Genomic DNA, 17,505 nt, shown 5'->3' on the forward strand with positions numbered 1-17,505 from the left:
GAAAGCTACATTTTAATTTCATTAAAAATTAAGCATCATAACAGAACCAACAGCAAAACAGCATTAACTGAAGGCAGCATTTCTGAGCATATGATGAAGTAATAGTTTTCACTGAAGGAGGTATGTTTGAATGTTTGTGTGCATACCTATATGCTTTACATTTATACATATGCATAAAAACAAAAGTTCAACTTGTATCACACTACACATTTCATTATATTACAAATCTCAAAGAATATAGCCTTGCTTATGGGAAAATATCAAAAAGTTGTATCATGCTTTACTTTTAATTTGAATCAGATAAGTATATATTTACTACTGGTAGTCATTAAAACATGTACTATAACTGCCTCAATAATGGCATCCTTAGCGAAGTGGTAAGGCCTGTGTTAGTCAAATAGTATAGCAAAGAGATTATTAAAATAAAATATCTTATTTCACTGTACAAACAGGAGCTAAAAATTACATCAAAGTAGGATCCCATAATAAGAAAAATCAGGAAAACAACCCAAAGTAGCAAAATATTGCAAACATTAAGTTTTTAAATGTCACAAAAGTCACTGGAGCAGTTGTCTGACATTTACAGAATTCCTGTCTCAGTTGTATAGTAGCTTTTATTCATTAACTTTGAAGGCACTGATTCACTAGTATACTCTAAAGAACTGAAGGCTGCATTTAAAAGTAGTTTAGAAACGGTTATAAGAACTTAAAAGTTACAGTGGTTGCCATTAAAGAGGAACTCTGCAAACTCACCAGGTACTATCCTACACACAAGCCCTGTTTTCTGTTTCAATTCGGAGAAACTGTTTCAATGTGTTTCAGATGCTGAGGTGTGGTAACTGTTTAAAAAAATTAACAGAAAAAATTTCATGTGACCACTTTACAACACAACATTGAAATTGTTAGAAGTAAACTTTGTATTTACTTCTAATACACACAAATTTAACGAAGCTGTAAATCAACATAAGTTTTACTGTTTATTTTAGCAAAAGGAGACTCACCCCTCAGAAATGAAGCACAAAATCATTTTAAGCTGGATATTGAGAAAAGAGCTAGGAAAGCTCTTTTTTTTGTCTTTCAAGCTGAATGTTTAGCACACCTGGACCCCTCTGAAAATTCTTGTGGTATTTTAAGCAAAGAGCTCCACTTCGAGACATAAAGAGCCGAGATTTGTTGGGAAACAGGTGGGACTCGGTCCACTGTGTACACTGAAAGCAGGAGAAAGTCTTTCCCTAAAAGCAGGAAGTCTGATTTCCACATACTGCAGCCTTGCACCTCTTGCCAGCAGGTGGCAAGATGACAGACAGCGAAAGGGATGATGCTAAGCCCGTATGAGTCACTCGAGGAGCCAGCCGCAGCCCCGTAATGTAACCACTTAAAAAAGGGACAGCTCCGTAAATGCTGAGACCCCCGAATAACGACACCTGCATTTTCTGCATTTACTAAATGTCGAGAAGCTGAAAGTAAATACTGTTCCACGTAGCTCTACAAACTAATTTATAAAATGACCAACAAAGCAAGCAAGGGTTTTGTACTGCAGCCTGCATTGCAACTGAAGTTACAGGCTACTCATCTTCCCACACACCTGCTAAGTACTCAGTGCTACTCAGTTCCAGGGTGAGCAGAATGAGAAGGAGTAGACCTTGATTTTTAGGATTTTAATTAAGTCTAGCATACATAAAAATAACCCAAAGTCTGACCCAACATTCATTTGCACAGACAAATGAGGAGGCACTGAAGTAAATTCAATTGCCCGAAAGAAACAAGGACAGGTAAATGGAAACACAGGTGACAAAACAGAAGCCAAAATTCGAGGTAAAGGAGAAAGTTATCAATGAGTCCTTGCTGAGCTTTTCTAAATGTCTACTCCTACAATGAGGAATTTGATATGAAACTCATGTCCATGGGGTGGGATGGACTCCTATTTTAAGTCAAATACAAGAAAGGATTCAATGTAATTGTAAAGGAAAGTGTCTTTTCTAAAACAAAACAAACAAAAAAGAATAAAAACCCAAACAAAAACCCCAAACAAAACCCCCCAAAAAAACAAACCCAAAAAAACCCTCATGTTATTGAAAACTTGAAGATATTTCTCCTAAAGAATAATTTGGGGGAATTACTTCAATTAAAAATTCCGTAATACAAACTTTCTGCTCTGGAGGGCCACCTCCCCACCTATTCTTCCACTTCCCAGAACCACACAGTGTATTGTACCAAAAGACTAACTCAAAGACCCCTGTTACCAGCATTGGTCTGTAAAATACAACTAATCGAGGTTACAAAACCAAAAACGCCTTTACAACAAGTAAATTCTATTATTTCTCAGATGTTTTCATCTAATCTTACCTGCAAGTAGAATGGAAGAACAAGGAGAGGGTGAATTGATGCACCTCCCTCCAAATTGATGCTAGAGGGCTACTGGCAGTATCTTGTTGTTTACTGAGTGACACAGCATAGTGAGAACAACACTTGGAGAAGTGACCCTGGTCTGATCTCACTTTTCACACCCATAAGCAGAAGTCAGTTGAGTTGCACTACTGTAACACTGGAATCAGGTCTACAATGACATTTTCTGTCGCAGTGCAAAATGCATGGATAATGTTTAAACACCTAGAAAAGAAAAGAAAGAGGATTCAGCAGAGAAAATACGAAAAACCATTAAGCTGAGTAACAATAAAAGGAGTATCTAAACACAAAGTCTTCTCATTACAATTCAGAGTTAAAATCAGATGTTTAAGCTGGGCGTATGTTTTTCTTCTTCCACTGCTTCCTCTTTAGAAAAACTTTTCATTTTTGCATTTCAGGCTAGATGCACTACCCTCACAGGCTATAGCATTCACAGTAACCAGCATATAGAATATGAACATGACTGGGAACTCCTAACTGTTGAGTACAAATTTAATAGAGTCTTTTTCAGTGAGAGTGAAAGATGATGTCATAAAACTTTATAAGTTTGAGCCATACCATGCAACAGACAGAAAGTAGTTTCTCCCATGATTATAACCTTGGTCTGTTCTCAGGGAGAGGCCCCATAGCAGTTCAATCTCATCTGAACTGTAGCTGCTGCTGCCCCACACATTTCTCCATCCCAAGCAATTTATTCTGTTCTAATAGAGAAGCACTTCAAAGAAAACTAACCACCAAAAGAGTGACTAATCTCAAGTAGAATCAGGCCCTAATCACACAACGGACAGGACCATCGTGAAGGGTGAAGGACCATCACCAAGGGTGAAACAATGGAAATAGGAGCACAGTACTATACCAGCTTAAACTGTTATATATTGCTAAGGAACCACACCCTGCAGCAGAAACTGCAAAAGTAGAAGCAATTTTTGGGGACTTGAACTCTGACAATGGAGCTTTAGAAAAAAACACACAGGCCAGGGTACAGGGAAAAGTCTTGGTGCAGTTAGCAGCATACACTTAGGTCTTCCTTTGTATATTTGATTAAGCTAGGGAATAAGAGGGTAAAAGCCAGGCTCTGCTCCTCTTACCAAAGAGGTAGGAAAGCTCAAGTGTTCAGGAGATGACAGTAACAAATTATGCTTCTGGTCAGGTTAGTTTTAGAAGGGGTTAATAACAAATAGAGATATCCATGCTGCAAGCATTAAACTGAAAGATGACAAACTAATATGACCTGCAAACAGGACAATTTTTATTCATGAAATAAAGCTTCAGAACATGCAGTACTATCAGAAGGTGCTAGCACTTTAACAAAGTGTATCACTAGAAATTTCAGTCATACATCACAAACTTAATAAACAGAAAAAAATCCTCTGCTCTACCCCCACTCACACTTTAATTTCATTTCTTCTGAGAAAAATGCAACTATGCTGTATGTTACTTCTAGAATAAGACTGCCTGACACAAAATGCATCCAGCCCTTGAAGTCAGGGTGATATAACTCTTGAGATCAGCTGAGTGGTAACAGCTATGATAACACGCAAAGCCTCCCTGTAAGCTGTTCATATGAATTATGCTGCTTTTCACTCTCTTCATCCCAAGTTGTCAAAAACCACATATCAGCCTTTGTTCATCTGTGTTAGCTTGTTAACTATTAAACACACGGAGATGAAAACCACGAAGTACATGAAGCTGCATAATATTGTTCAAGGCAACGCTTTTCTAAAAAGCATGATTTCACTAAGAGGTTTATTTGTCCTGAGAAGATTATGTTTGCCTCAATGAATTTTGAATTCTGAAGTAAAACTTAGATTCCATAACTCAGATCCATTTTAACAACCACACCTTTCCAATTTTTCTGATCCTTTTTCATGGATTAATTTTGGAGTGAACATATCATGTTATATTAAAAGTGCCTGAGTTACCAGACAATACAGTAATATTTGGAAATCAGGCTCCTCAATTGATGCTAGTTAAGTACTCAAGATCACTCCTGAAGTTTAAAATTGTTGGTCTAAGATTTTGCCATTAAACCCACATTTTTTGTGGCTTGTTCCAAAGTGACTATCCAAGTTTCCAGTGGAAAATATCTGAGTAATGACAACACTACAACAGAATGGACTTCAGGAAAAATACTTGTATCAGATCTGACAAAGCAACAACAAACTGCAAGACAAAATGAGGTCAGAAAACATGCCTCTTATTTTGGCCTTTATATGGCTCTTATTTCAAACAACCAGACAAGAAAAAAAAAACATAGGAGTTAGTACCTGTGGCACAGAAACAATACTAAAGCAGGTAAAATCAGCTGTTGTGAAACAGTAAGGAATTGGAGTGAACTGTGAGGTGCCTCATCCCAGAGATCAGCATAATTAGGATCAATGAATTCTGTATGTTGGGAGGTTTATTGTGTGGCTGTTAAAAGGACTAGTTTCCCTTGGTGTTTATTTGCACTGCTGAATGTTTGCTACAAAGCAGTTGAAAAGGAATGTGCTTAACAGCAAAAAACCATAACAAGTAAACAAAAATAAGTTAAGCATGCACAAACAAAAGAGACTAAACTAATCTATAGTAATAATACTTAAAGGTATAAGAGTCAGGTATTCAAAGGGAAAAATAAGCAGAATTCCCAGCCATGCTGCATACTGTATTTTTGTCCTACTGGAATCAGTGGCAAAATTACCTATAAATGCAATGAGTTCAAAGTTTACTGTACAGATGAAAACAGAGTAATCTGTAACATTATTATATTTTCAACAGAAAATATAATTTGGGTCATTGTATCCTTGCTAATACAGCATCCAGCTCATCTGACTAACTGTAATCCCTCTCTGGTTTAGAGGACTCCTAAACACTGGATTATTTATAATGAATTTTTATTCTTTAGTACATTTCGTAACATCCCCTGCAATAGCTGAATGCCAGCAACACAGCATAGATTCTCCAAAGTAAACTATATTCTTACATGTCATTCTAGGCAAATAAGATTTTTTTGAAAGAACATACAAAGCCTACTTTCACAAATATTCATCCAGGATTCAAAGCTTAATTTTTAGACAGCAACCCAAATTTGCTGTGCAGCAGAGAAATCAGTACTGCTATATAAACTAAAATTAAAAAGGGGTCAAAAACGTCTCCATAAAGCATGGACTGACAATCTTACATCCCACAAAGTAAATCATCAAATGAGTTTATTTGAAGGAAGCGTAACATACGATCTCTTGCTTTATGCACCCAGAAGAAATAATAAATTTCTTACAAATCTCTTACAAGAACTCTTCCTGGCCACTGACCCCAATTCCAAGACCTGTAACCAATTATTGTTAGTTAATGGCATTCTATTCAAGACAAGAATAACAAAAACCTCCTTTTAATATACATACATTTCCATTTCGTTAACTGACGGTGATGTCCATTTCCATCTGAAGTATCAATAAGAAATGTACAAGTTTTCTCTCAGATTTACCTTGCCTTCCTTTTTATCTACTTCATTCCTTTCTCTTCCTGTCATCTAAAAAACCAAACCAGAAAATCCTAAAAGGGGTAAATTACTTACAAGAAGAAAACTCATTGTAGGAAAAATAGATACACAGTATTTCAGTTCTGTTGACTGCCTCAATCACGGGTGAGAGCACCATTCTGTAGACTGATCTGGAAAAAATTATTTCAAGGAGGGACACAGAGTCAGGAGTTTAAACACTGTATAAATATTGTATTTTTGTCCTACTGGAATCAGTGGCAAAATTACCTACAAATGCAATGAGTTCAAAGTTTACTGTACAGATGAAAACAGAGTAATCTGTAACATTATTATATTTTCAACAGAAAATATAATTTGGGTCATTGTATCCTTGCTAATACAGCATCCAGCTCATCTGATACTGACTGATGCTGATCTGACTACTGATACACTTTTTTAATATATCTTGAGCAGGTCAGTTAACTTCACTGTGCGTATTTCCAAACAGATATATTATTTTTATCCATCTTTGAATAAAATTTTCACCTCATGCCTTCAAAGCCATTCTGAAAAGGACTACGCTCTTATTTGTTACTAAAGCCAAAAGTCATCAGATAGGGGCAGGTAAATTGTGATATTCTATGGCAATATGTGACACCATTTCCCAGTTAAACCATTGGAATAAAACACAGTAATTAACAGGAAATTATTCTAGATTCACTGTGTTCATTTGTGCTTCCACGAACGCAGCACTTCAGGATTATTTATGTTCATATACTTCACCAATTCAATTAAGGAAAGTTTTTCAATGCCAAGATTTAAAATCTTTGTTTGAGATATATGATTACACATATATGCATCTTATCAAATAATATGGAAATTGCTTTCTCTTTGCAAAATTACCCAGTGCCTTTCATCAATGCACACAATGCTTACAGTCCTCCAGAGTGATTCCAGCTAGTGCCATCCAAGCAGTCTTCTTTCCATGGTCGTGGGCCAATCCTTTGAAGCATTCCTCTGCTGGCTGAGGACAGACACCCAGGAAGCATTCTCTAGAACACAGTATTAAATATATTCAGTGTATATATTCATGCAAAGTCAGAGTATTGTCATTTTATCTTTAAAGTTTTTTTCACATCGTGGGGAAAAGTGATCATTCCCATGTCCTTCCAACCACCTGTGCTGCTGCCTTGGGTGGCACTTGCTCTTTCTCTTTGTGTAGCCAATTCTTGAGTGTCCATAGCCATATTGCACCTCATTACTTATGAGTTGGCTCCAATACCCATAATCATTAGAAAAACAGATTTGTCAGAACAAAATTTCTCACCACTTCTACATTCTCTTACATATCTATAAAATAAATTTAGATCAGGTTCTAGCTTTTCTAAAGCTGTGCTGTTGGCAACACATCTGACTCGTTTAAAAGTTTCTGGACTGATAATGCCTCCACTTGCCCCATTAGTATTTAAGTTCAGTTTATATTTCTTTCTCAAAGTTCCTAGTCTCCAGGTGACTTCTTAATCAAAATATCTAATATGTACCCACTTAATTTCCTTTAACATTGCTATTTTTTCCGTTCCTTTATTTCAGGGTGCTAAAAATAAAGGTCTTTGCATACACAAAGGTATTTACTGAAAACAGACTAGATGTGTTTCATTACTTGTGTTTCATCCCCTTTTATCCACCCACATCAGCTTCATTGTCCATACTATAAAGTAACACCTAAATAATAATTCATGTTCCAAAGATGGGCCTCTTGGTCTTCTTGCTGAGTGTTCTGCATGAAAGAGCAAGGAAAAAAATGAGCTGATTTCATAAAGACTAAACTTCCTTCCACTACTCAAAAATGCTTTAGACTGACCAGCAATCCAAAGCCTGAAAGACCTATGTACATTTTTCAAGTTTTGAAACTTATCATGAGAAATGTGCCTAAAAATGCCAGGAAGACAGTCCTACAGTGACAGACAAAAACTCAGTCCATGCTCCAAAGAGCTGACAAGCCACTTATCATCTTTCTGCTCAGAAACAGAAGCACAAGCAGAGGTTGTAGTGCAGGTCCCAGCAATGAAGACAGGACTGCCCAATTCTGATCTGTGCTCTAATGCTCAGCCTGCTCAATCATACTAAATCCAATAAAGAAACCCAAATCTGTTTGAAAACAGTCTACAAATAAATTATTTTCGTTAAGCATTCAATAAAAAAATCTCTCCTAGCAATTTTCTTATGGATAAAGGAATCCTAAAGCTTCAAGTTTCCCTGGCAATTCTGCCATTTAAAAACAACAAGCAAAAAATGGGACAAAAACGCCACCAAGGCAAATCATACAGCTGGTGATCCTGATAGATACAGACTACAGTTAACCAATAGTGATGTAAACTCCTTATGCCAGATTGTTTAAGCACAGAAGAAAGCACAAATGCACATAATTAAGATCTGATGTTTGCTTTTTCCTCCGAACACAAATGCAGTATTTGTGTTTGAGCACTGGCAGTAACAACTGTGAACTATGCTATTAATGTCTGATTTAAAAATGCTTGTGGCAGGATCCTGTCTGGAGGAACAAAAATAAAAATGTATGGAGACAAAACAACAGTGAAAATTGCACTAAGAAAATTAAAAGCAGTGATTACAGACAAAAAACATGTATTCTCCTCTCAGAAAGTTATTCATGTATAACTTTTCTTAAAATGGATCCAAACATTGCCATTCTCAATAAAAACTAAGTTTCTGAGTGGATGTATTTTTAAAGTACATGCAAATCCTTGGTTTATTTAAGGGAGAAATATAGCTCAGTACCATTTTTGCTTATTTTCCACAAACATTTTTCAGGTGAAATAAATTGTTACTAAATTGGCCAGGAGTCCAGCTGCAATAATGGCTTCATTTATTAACTTGAGTTTTTAAGAACTTATATCTTCAAAAGTACGTAACAAAACTGAGGCTTCTGGATTTCAGTAAGGGACGCAATGAAAATTGCCTGCAGTTTCAAGAAGCATTTCACACCAAATCAAGGCATTCATTTGCTAGACAGTCTCCTAAAATGATCTCTGGCTCTAAATCAGTATCTGAAGGTGCATCCGTTCACTGATTATCCATGAAATTTAGCTGTCCATCATAAGTGGCTAAAGTAGACACCAAATTATAAACATTAAATTGTTTCTTTGCCTGTTCCTATCTAAACATTCTGTAGTGTCTGCTAATGGTAAATAAAATCAGTCCTTTTCTGTGAGATATGCACTTTGAAATATGCTTGTGATTATTTTCTGAATTTTTAAGGACACACAAGACTGAACACAGCCAAAACAGAGGCTTTGGAAAACCATGATCCAGGTAAGCAGAAAACATCCATCCTGTCATCTTCTTGCTGTGTGTGGGTTTCTGGCAGCCATTTCAGCCAAAGCATCCTGCCAAAATTTGTCAATTCACATTGCTATCAGTCACATTGCTTCCACTGTTAGGTTTAACAAAAACAAAACTTCACAAGATGGCACCAAATTAAATCTTGAAAAGCAACAGCTCTGTTGAACCTGTAATCAATTACAGATTTTTGTTTAGTGTTTTGGGGTTTTTTTTGTAGGTTTCTTTGATTTGGGGTATTTGTTTTTTGGTTTTGTTTTTTGGGGGGGGGGGGGGGTTGTTGTTTTTTTTTTAGAAAAACATAAAGGGGCAAACCTATACCAGCTAGAAACAGTGAATGTCACCAGGTATTCTGAAGATGGACTTTCATTATAAAAGTAGCTGAGTGAAGCCTGTTAACAAACCTCCTCACAGAACAAAACATCATTCTGCATGGCTTCTGGAGATGAATTAGGGAATCACAGAATGGCTAAAGTTGGAAGGGGTGTCCAGAGACATCCAGACCAACCCACCTGCTGAAAGCAGGATCAGCTTGTGCAGGTTACTCAAGACATCTGAATATTCCAAGTATGAAGACCTCACAACCTCTCTAGGGAACCTGTCCTGATGTTTCATCACCCTTATAGAAAAGAAGTTTTCCCTTATATTTAAAAGTACTTCAGTGTATCTCCACTACCTCTTGTCGTGTCACTGGGCACCTCCAAGAGGAGTTGGGTTTCACTGTCTCCAAGAGGAGTTGGGTTTCACTGTCTTTAGTCACTTCAACAGGTGTTTATACACCTTGTTAACACCCCCCTGAGCTTTCTTTCTTCTAGGCTAAACAGTCCCAGCTCTCTCAGCCTCAATTTGTATGAAAGATGCTCCTGCCCCTTAATCATATTGCCAGCTCTTGACCAGACTTGCTCTGGTGTGTTCATGTCCTGTGTAGTGGAAAGTGCTGAACTGGACATGGTTCTGCAGACGTGGCCTCACCAGCGCCGATTAGAGGGGAAAGGACCACCTCCCTCAACCTGCTGGCAACACTTGTCCTTGCACAGCCCAAAGTATCAGTGCCCCCTGCCATAATGGTGCACTGCTGGAACATGGTCAGCTCAGTGCCCACAGAACCTTTTTGGCAGAGCTGCTTTCTGGCTACCAGACTCCTCCTCCACAGGTGCAGACTTTGCTTACCCTTTTTCTGAAGTAAAACAGAAAACACAGTAGCTTCAAGTGAGTTGCATCTGGAGAACTGTCTTTCCTCCCAGCCCCTTTCCTCTAACCTCTTTCCTCACTCCTCCCCAAAATTTGTTTGTTTGGAAAAACCTTTAAATTCAAAGCAAATCTTGGAAGACAAACCAAAAGCTACTTAGTTTTGACAGGACTTTAGCTGTAAGTCCTAGAGCAGAGCAGAATGACTGTCAACAGGCGTTTTCAACCCTCTGCAGGTGCACAAACCTGAACCAGAACTATCCTTTGGAATCCAGTGTGGTATCAAACATTACTGATAGAATTTCACTCACAATGAAGCTGTAACTCAAGTTTATAACAGAGCCTTATGAAGGGACTACTATGTCATCTTTGCTCATTGTTTATTCTCATGTATAACATTGCCCAGAGAAACTGTGGATGCTCTATCCCTGGAAGTGTTCAAGGCCAGGCTGAATGGGGCTTTGAACAACCTGATCTAGTTAAAGGTGTCCCTGCTTATGGTGTGGGGATGGAAGGAAAGTCCCTTCCAATCCAAGCCATTCTAAGGTTCTACGACTTTTGGAATCATAGACATGAAACCTATTTTCTGAATTTTTATCTTCAAATACAGTGATACAGCTCAACTTCTTATTGTCCTGCAGTGAATACAGCCTGTAAGAATTAGGTTGCCATTTCCTTAATTACTCAGATTCATGAAAAGCTTACTTGTGTTTGTTATTGAATGAAAGAAACTTACCTTCCTTCAAGTTCCTTTGCAAACATTAGACCTGCAGTATTAAAACATCAGTTTATCAGACCTTCATTGAATACTTCAGATCTGAAAATAAGGAGCACTGTTGATTTTACTTGTTTGTCCTAAAGCTCTAGTGATAGTTAATTAAATCTTTTCCAGATAAAAGTTTCCTTATTGTTATATTTTAACATTAAAAAAGAACCTTCTGCAGAATTTCTAAGTGGTATGTCTTTTAGAACAGATTTGTAGTGTATTTGGGAGAAAGCATATCTGCATTTTACTAAAACTATTCAGGATGAAATTAAGAATGAGAAGTTTTGCATTGAAAATGAAAATAAAACCAAAGCCAACAGCAATGCTTCAGCCAGAATTCTTTGCATATTTATACATGACCATTGGGAAAATAAACGCCTAGAGAATCTTTTCTCTCAGTGCTTTCTTCTCAGGAGCTGCTGGCTGAGAAAATAATGATAAATGCCAATCTGGAACAAGAATTTTCAATTCTAAGCAGCCTTACTTGCAAAGCAGGGAATGATGCCTGCCTGCTCCCCTACAAAACACATGGAAGATTCAGTTCCTTTTCCATAATGGCCCAACTGCTACTAAGCGAGTTATTTCTCATAACTCAGACCAGGCACCACCTTCCTCCCAGAAACATTTTTGTTTTACTTAAAAAAAAACCCAAAAAACACCTACCAAAAAACAAACCAAACAAAAAGCAACAACAAAATACCCACCCAAACAACTTTAAGTCTTTCTCCTTGGTAGAGAGACTAAAATGTTGGTATGCTGCTCTTTTTTGTATTTAACAAAACTGAGTAACAGTTTATTTTATTTGGGTACTGAATGTTAGAATGTTAATATTTGAAGGTTTGACATTCAAATATTGCTTTATTATCAGTATCCCCACCTTTGTGCATATCAAATATCAAAACAACGCCCTTTAATGAAAAAAATGCAAGTCTTATTTTTCTATCAAATAGAAGAATTTAAAAAGCAACTTTGAGCTGGTATGACAAAAAAACCCCACTTACAAGAGCTGCAAATCTCAAGTACTTCAACAAAAAGAAATTAATAGTAAATACAAAAGCTTTATAGTGCCTCCATAATAAAAACCTTATCCACAAGGAGAAATCTGAATTCTACTGATTGGCTTTGTGTCACTTTAATATTTGACCTAATTCAAAACTCACATGCATCTGAGAACAGTTATGTCACTGTCCTGCACGTGTTTATTTTAATATAAGGGACAATGTTCTGGCTCTTTTTGCATAGAAGAGCTGTTCTGATGCTGGCACTGTAAAAACTCATATCAGTCTATTGGCTTTTTAAATAAATAATGCCCATACAATTGAAACTTCTTTTTATAATGTCTAGCTCTATGAAAGTACCACTCTCAGACAATCCTGCTGGGATGTGAGCATTCTTAGATGTACTTCCACTATCTAAAGATACAGCTGTGTCTTTTTTGGCAGAAAACTGTCTTTCACCTCACTGGCAATATTCAAACCCTACATATGAATCAGTTGGCTACTTTCTGCTGGTAGATGTACGAATGTCCCCATTCACATAAACACTTTCCTCCAAGTTTAATGTTATCATTAACTAGAATCCATTTAAATTAAAGCCCATGTGTTTAATACTTCTTGCAAAACTATCACAGGAAGGACTCCTAACTCCCAAATTGTTCAGTAAATTTCTAGTCAGGATAATGTGAAATGTGTCCAAGGAAGATAAGAAAAAAATAAACCTATTATGGGTAGGTTTGAATTCAGCCTAGAACAGCTGGTATTTGCAATAGCAAAGCTCTGCAAACAGAAGAAGGAAAAAGCAATGGCAGATACATCAGACAAGTGGGAAATAAGCCTCATCTTTCTTCCAATCAGACAGAAGTTTCTTTTGGGAGAAGAGTTAAAAATGCTTTAGGAACATGAAAAACAAGATTCCTTCTTAAGTAACATACCAACAGGAGTTGCTTTAATTAAATGAGATTGTTATAGGCATAAGTATTTAGCATTGCTAGTTGACTATATTCATGCCCTAGGGGAGGATAAAAATTTGAGATTTCAAGTATGCAGTAAATAGCAAAAACCTCAATTCTCCATATCACACATATATATATAATTTTCTGCCTACACTTGAAGACAAGTCCTTTGATAAAGCTGGAGAGAAGTTCACACTTAAATACTTTGAATGGTAATAATTTCAGTTATTAGATATACTTTTATTTACAGTATCATATATATTACTATTGCTAAAATCTTCCAAATCTATCTACAAACAAAAGGGATATTCCCCATCCACATTATGCACTGACTGCAACAGGATTATTTGCATAGAGAATGAAGAATCACCTGATACTGTAAAGTGACAAACGTTGCCTGTTGCACTTTCCACTGTCATTACCTATTGGAAAATATAACTGGAAGCTGAAGAATTCCTGTATCCACTAGAAGTCCTATAGTTAAATCTGTCCCTCATTTAACACTGCCATATTTGACGTGAATAATACTTTTTTAAAATCAGCGTCCCATAAACAAATGAACTGTAACAGTCCTGAGCTTTTGCAGTGCTCTACCCAAGAAAATACTGTTCTCTGACAAACAGCTTATTTCAAGTTGAGGACCTATTTGCCTTCTGTTTGTGTAATGTACCATGTAAGCAATGTCTCAAACCACTTTTGGAAAAAAAAACTAGACCAGTCAATGTGGTATCAGTTCCAGAAATCCATGGTGCAAAGATACCATCTGAGGCCAAATTCTGACCTCGTTTTTGTGGATGCAGCGATCAAAGTTAAAATATGGGATGGTAGAAGTTAATTGCATGCTCAGTACAGTGTGGTACCCATCCACAAAGTCAGAATATTCTAAGGAAGAGAATAAGAGAGAAGGGAAATTGAGATACAAGCACACAAGCCAGAATTTCATAATTTCACTGCCAAACCTCAGACTGCAGAAATAGTTAGGGGGCTGAGTTTTGTCCATTTCTTTAAGCAAGAAAATCCCCTTCTATTATACTTCTTGGGCCACTGTATGTTCTCTTAAATCCCAAATATATTTCCTAATTTATACTGACTTATACCAGACAGCATAAAGCTTCCTTAAGCCACAAGATTTTCTTGTATGCTTAAACAAACTGCAAAGCACAGAAACTTTGTTTGTCATTTAACCATGTGCTCCATGAACAGCAGAACTACCAAAGCTTTTTTATGGACTTGTGTCTTTTGCTCTTAAATTTTCTGTCAGAGTAATTCCAGCCCTTCCTACCCACCATGTTTTCTGTGCACTGGACCAGGACAAAGACAGCACACGCTGGTTCCAATGTGCATATCCAACACATAGTGAATTTTCAGTGTATTGCTTTCAAACATGCTGTACAGAGGCTGAATTCCCCCCAGCTTTCCTCCAGCAGGGGCATTCATTTGAGTCATCCTAATCTATTAATTCAGCAGTTTTCCCAATATTCCCAGGTTATCTGCAACTCCTGCTCTCCACTTACAGCAGCCCATAGAGGCAATGGAAAGGACTGACAGAAAGGTATTAGAAAGATACACAGATGCATGATTAAACAAAACCAATTTCCACAGGAAAACAGAACATGAGAAAGAGGTGTTTTAAGCAGTAGCAGTGGTTCCAACTACTTTGTACATTCTTAATTTTTTCAGCATTGAAAAAAAACCAGAAATGAGATCCTATATCCTGTTATTTTAGCAGCATCTCCACACAGCTGACATAAAAGGAACACGGATTTATTTTTCATGCTGAAAAGCTTTTATTCTCACTTTCATACAACTCAGTAAATTGCCCAGAGAGTGATTTATTCTCCCCTATGATCTCCTGAATATCCATACACACACAAAAGATGGATGCTGGCAGGCAGAGCTGTCAGTAGGAATTTCAGTAGAAGTAAATTGTTTAGTACTTATAATGGAGCATAATAGCTGTAATTTCATTTGAACTGTTGCCACTATTAAAATTACAAGCCAAGACCCTGCCATTCATCACTGTGCAGCCACTGGGAATTTCTCTGTGCACACCACCACAGAGACAGGTAACTGAGTCCTTAAAGTGTTACTATACCCAAAAGAATGATGAGCCAGGCCCAGCACTTTCTTTCAATAGTGAAAGACACAGCTGCATATCAACTGCAAAGGAGTTTCCTACCAGGTTTTACCAGGTGTTTTCACAGTTATTCCAATCCTCTGCCAAAATGCAAACTGGCAATTTCAATGCATATGCAGTTAAAAAATGTTTAAAAGGAAACTAGAATACAAAATATAATACACAGATATGCAAATATGTATATATGCACACTGCACATGAGTTGGGCAGGAAGCATGTTCTTCTGAAGATCACTGAAATACCATGAAATATTACAGTTGCTACATATGAACAGATATAAATTCAAATACATGGAATACTTGGCTAAAGTTATTATTGTCACATCAGGAGACAGTTGTTCTTCACTTAGAATTTCAGTAAAGCACCTATTAAAATGCTTTAGTCTAAGTGCTATGATTAAAACAAACCACAACACATTTTCTTGATCTACAAAAATGATACAACCAGAATGCTATTCTGTGCTGTTTATGTGGGCTCCAAATGAAAGCACAGGATTAGCATACATGCTATAGAGGCAATGAAACAGAGACAATTCCAGAAAAAGTTCTTTGAGTGTCATAAAGATGACTTTTGCTGTGGTACTCTTTCTAGTTAGAAACTGCAGATGTAGTTGCCTCTGCCAGGTTAGACTAATTAACCCCTCTGCAGGAACCACAAAAGGCCTGTATGGGAACTCAGAGAGACTGAAGAGGTGAGTAAGCCCTTCGTTCTCTCTCTCCAGAGCAATTAATGTTCACACATTAATTCACGTCTCTCATCACTGCTAATCAACCATAATATACATTATTTCTGCCAAACTCCCTGAGATGTATTGGTAGATTTCTGCAAAGTCATGAAAAAACATTATGCACTTTACTTCCCTGTCCCACCTACAGAAGGAAGGAAAAATGAGCAGTGAGCTGCACATGCTGGACAGGCTGTTCTGCTGCAAATCAGCGGTCAGCTCATGGCTGATCTCGTGTATAAATACTGTGAGGGCTGCTGTGGGGAAAGAAGAGCAGATGTAGTAAGACCAGCAACACGTAAAAAGAAAACATCTTTCTTTTTACGATAATAGAGAATAGAGCAAGAAAAAATTGTAAATTTATAAAGAAGAAGAAAGCAGAAGAGGAATGAGGCATCACAGAAAAAAGAACAAACATGAAGGCAGACAAAGGCCCCTCAAAATACAGTATATCATGGGTAATATTTTTAAGGACTGATACACACAATTATTGAATCTGCTTACTTATTTCAGTAGCCACATGACAAAGTTTGGAAGCAAACTCAGAGTGATCAGTCTCCATTAAAATTTATATTATGCCATGGAAGATTTTTTGGATCTTCTTAAGAGTAGGAATAGGTTGGTGCTTTCTATTTTAAGGGGGGGAAATCATGTCATGTACACCATTATTTCCTATAACCAAAAGAGAGCCATTTTCATTATTTGGTAATTGTGTGTATCTGCATTCTGATGAAGATACAGACTAATGTTCATGTTCTCCCACAAGGCTCATGTAGCATTTGGGATGAAGCTGAAAGCCTGTATGCCACCCTGTATATTAGCTTTAATTACCTGTTAACAGTTGCATAATGAACACACTGTAAAAGGATTTCTGGGCAGAAGTACCAGCATCAACTTTGGTTACCAGAATTGTCACCACAACACTAATAATATCTGTAAACTGTTCTGGGCAAGTTAATCTTTCATCTGGAGAAACCACAGGAGGAAATATAGGCCACAGGAGGATAAGAGCACAGATTTATTTTTTCCATGCTACTGATAGTAATTATTCACATTTCTCAACAATAATTACTACATTGGAAACTTTCACTCTCCTTACCACTTCCCTTTGATGGATCCTTACTACTTCATCAGGTATCATAACAGAGCTCTGCCTTTGCAAGCAAACCTTACCAACTTAGGTCCAAGTAACAGATTTTCAGAGCACAGGCATTATTTTTCCTCAGTTTCTCTGGGCTTTTTTTTCTAAATTATCATCTTCCTATGAGAAAAGCAGACCACTGGGTTTTTTCTTACATGTATACATTTAGTAGGTCTCACCTAGTATTGCTTTAGCACAGGACCTAATGGGGAACAGAAGTGATAAGGCTTCACTGGCCCTTCTAATTAAAAGTTTTAGCATCAGCATGAACCAGAACTGCTCAAAATTGGATTAAGAAAATCTGCCTCTATGAACTGAAATAGACAGTTCTATAGGTGTATGAAGGAGCTACAGCTCTTTTCCTAAATAATTTTGCTT

The 17,505-nt window shown here is 37.1% G+C and overlaps 1 long non-coding RNA gene across 1 annotated transcript; it reads right to left on the reverse strand.

Moving 5' to 3' along the window:
* Positions 1-676: 676 nt before the first annotated feature.
* LOC135417587 (uncharacterized) lies at positions 677-9,430 on the reverse strand. The gene is made up of 5 exons (XR_010432118.1): positions 7,041-9,430; positions 6,800-6,915; positions 5,960-6,054; positions 2,347-2,610; positions 677-839 (listed from the first exon to the last, which is right to left on the reverse strand). It is a non-coding gene; the product is annotated as an uncharacterized LOC135417587 (long non-coding RNA).
* Positions 9,431-17,505: the final 8,075 nt, after the last annotated feature.

Source organism: Pseudopipra pipra, chromosome 7 (genome assembly GCF_036250125.1).
Source record: "Pseudopipra pipra isolate bDixPip1 chromosome 7, bDixPip1.hap1, whole genome shotgun sequence".
NCBI lineage: Eukaryota > Metazoa > Chordata > Aves > Passeriformes > Pipridae > Pseudopipra > Pseudopipra pipra.